Consider the following 3,682-nt stretch of genomic DNA (forward strand, 5'->3'; position numbering starts at 1 on the left):
TAATTTTTGCATTTTTCCATAATTTGGAAAAATATGCAATTTTGAAGCAGCAATTGAAAATTTTCACTAAAAATTCCATTGTGCTCTCAGGGAGATGTTTGATTAGTATATTAAAGATTCCATCGTCACCAGGTGCTTTCATAATTTTGAAATTTTTAATAATTGATTTAATCTCATTCAAGTTAGTTTCAATTATTTCTGCAGGTAAAAAATTCTGGGAAGAAATTAAATCAAATTGACGTGTGACTTCATTTTCAATTGGACTCACAAAATTCAAATTTGAGTTATGAACACTCTCAAACTGCTGAGCAAGTCTTTGAGCCTTTTGTTCATTGGATACAAGAAAACGTTCACCATCTTTTAAAACTGGAATAGGCTTTGAAGGTTTCTTAAGAATCTTCGACAGCTTCCAAAATGGTTTTGAATATGGTTTCAATTTTTCAACTTTAGTCTCAAAATTTTGATTTCTCAGAAGAGTAAATCTATGTTTAATCTCTTTCTGTAAATCTTTATAAATAGTTTTAAAAACAGGGTCACGAGAACGTTGATATTGACGTTCGCGGACATTTTTCAAACGAATTAGAAGTTGAAGATTTTCGTCAATTATTGGTGAATCAAATTTCACTTGAGCCTTTGGAACAGAATAATTCCTGGCATCAACAATTGCACATTTTAATGCGTCCAAAGCGGAATCAATATTCACTTCGTTTTGCAAATCAAGCTCATTATTGAAATTTCTTTCAATATGAGTTTTGTATCTTTCCCAATTAGCCTTGTTATAATTAAAAACAGAGCTCATAGGGTTTAAAACTGATTCATGTGATAAAGAAAAAGTTATTGGAAGATGATCAGAATCAAAGTCAGCATGTGTGATCAAATCACTACATACATGACTTTGATCTGTTAGCACCAAATCAATTGTTGAAGGGTTTCTTACAGAAGAAAAGCATGTAGGACTATTCGGAGACAAAATAGAATAGTATCCTGAAGAACAATCATTGAATAAAATTTTGCCATTGGAATTACTTTGAGAATTAGTCCATGAACGATGTTTAGCGTTAAAATCGCCGATTATGAAAAATTTCGAACGATTTCTGGTGAGTTTTTGTAAATCACCTTTAAAATAATTTTTGAGCTCGCGTGTGCATTGAAATGGTAAATATGCTGCGGCAATAAATAAAATCCCAAGTTCAGTTTGAACTTCAATTCCCAAAGTTTCAATAACTTTCGTCTCAAGATGGGGAAGAGCACGATGTTTGATTCGGCGATGAATAACAATTGCAACTCCACCGCCGGAACCCTGAATCCTATCATATCTATGAACCACGTAATTGGGATCATATTTTAATTTTATGCTAGGTTTCAAAAATGTTTCAGTAATAATTGCAATATGCACATTATTTACTGTTAAAAAATTAAAAAGCTCATTCTCATTGGCCTTCAATGAGCGAGCATTCCAATTTAATATTTTAATTGTTTTATTTAAAATCATTGCTAAATTTTAAATTAGAAACAATTTTAATAGTAAAATTTGTGCCTATTTGAATGGCTTCAAACATTGATTTTGCTTGCAACATGGCGTTCATAAGATCGAACATTGCCTGTTGCAAAAAAGAAAGTTTACCTGCCGTAATAGGCCCCAGGCAGTTGACATTAGAAAAAATATTTTCGGCAGCAATATTAGCTGGAGTGATAGGTGTACAATTATTTTCTAGCCTGTTTTGCTTACCCATATTAACGGTCATTTTCGAACTACCAACACTAGGCGGTATAATGTTCGAACTACCTGTAACCTAAACGGGTATGCAAAGGAGTAGGTAAACTATGCGTCACTGGTACGCTTGGAGAATTTTGTTTTGAAGTTGGTTTTAATTGAGAAATTGAATTTTGTTTACCTTGCCTTGCCTTAACAATTGCTAAACGGACTGGGCATTGATAAAAATTTGACATATGGTTGCCGTTACAATTCGCACAGCAAAAATTTTTACTCTCTTTCACAGGACATGTGTCCTTTTTGTGAGAAGAGTCTCCACAATTAAGACATTTTTGGTCCATGTTACAGAATTTGGAACCATGGCCATAACGTTGGCAAGTACGGCATTGGGTGATATGCTTTTCACCTCCGTCATACTTCCTATAAATTTCCCACTTTACACGCACATTATACAAAGCATGTGCTTTTTCAAAAAAATTTAAGTTGTTAACCTCATTGCGGTTAAAATGAATTAAATAATTAACAAGGGAAATTCCAGTTTTCTGACTGTTTTCGCCTCGTGATTTTTGTTTCATTAGAATTACTTGGGTAGGGGCTATGCCAAGTAATTCTGTTAAAGTAAGTTTGATCTCATCAACGGTTTGATCGTTGGTGAGACCTTTCAAGACAACCTTGAACGGCTTGGTGTTCTTGGTGTCATATGTAAAAAATTTGTACATCTTGTCAGTTAAATACTGAACAAGCCGATCACGACCCTTTACTGAGTCGGCTAATAAGCGGCATTCACCTCTACGGCCAATTTGATAGGTAACTTTAACGTCAGAAAGAAACGTTGAAAGTTCCTTTTTGAATATATTAAATTCAGAAGAAATAGTTACCACAATAGGTGGAACTTTCTCCTTTTTTAAAGATTTTATATTTTGTATAGTTTCATTATTAATAACTTCCATTTCACCAGCTTCTTGCTCAGGCAAAATATCAAAAGGATTGTCACTACAGCCACTCGATGTGTCAGAAAGAGATGCCTCTCTTTTCCTCCCCGCAGCGATGCGAGGTTTCTTTTTCCGTCCAGCCATTTCAGGTGATACGAAAAAAGTTAAAACAAATGTTAAATTCAAAAGTAGGTAGTCTTGAGAAAGACTGATGGGAAATAACTTTCAGGTAATCTTTAAAAGACACACTGACAAAACACAAACTTTGAAGCTATAGGCAGTCAAAGACCAGTCCACAAGCAACCGAAAAAACGTCTGATCTGTAGGACAGTTCAAGACGCACTCTGCCGCACATAATAAATTTGCTCTCCGCTCTGCCCTCCAGTACCTGTGCCAGCAAAATATCCTGCAGCATACGGTGTGCCTGTTGCTGCCGTATGCAAAATAAAGGTAAGGTGTTCCGCGGTGCCTAGAAGTTGACTCTTATGCAGCTCTCGTTTCCTAATGACGCGTACAATAACAGCTATACTCCTCTCGCTATTGTGTGACAAACTAGAATGAAGCTGAATTTTCTACACGCAGTCTTTTGCATCGAGTTGAGGTAGATTTTTGCATTGAAGGCGTGGTCATGCAGTCTCGAGAAAAAGGATCGAAATAAAACACTTTGTTAAGTCAGAATATGTCGGCAGAGGAATTTATTCCGTCCATGTTATTGTTATCCGTGCTCGGGAAGCAACGCAACAGCGAGGAAAATGTATGAGAGTGCTTGACCTTAGATCTTTTCAATTTTTTTTCACCATTAAGCAGTAATGCAACAATGTTAAACATTATATCAAACAATTGTCACACATTTTATTTTATTTTTTTTTCATGATTTGGCAAAAAAATATCATAAATAATTGTACGCAAGCTCTCCTTACTGATGTCCAGCTTGCACATTCAATATCCGCTTGCTTGGTAAGCTTCGAAGCAAATATTTGTTTAAGACATCATTCTTTTTTTTTGTGCGAATTGGTTGCCTTCTCTTCTTCCCATC

The sequence above is a fragment of the Wyeomyia smithii genome, chromosome 1 (assembly GCF_029784165.1).
Source record: "Wyeomyia smithii strain HCP4-BCI-WySm-NY-G18 chromosome 1, ASM2978416v1, whole genome shotgun sequence".
In the NCBI taxonomy this organism is placed as follows: Eukaryota; Metazoa; Arthropoda; class Insecta; order Diptera; family Culicidae; genus Wyeomyia; species Wyeomyia smithii.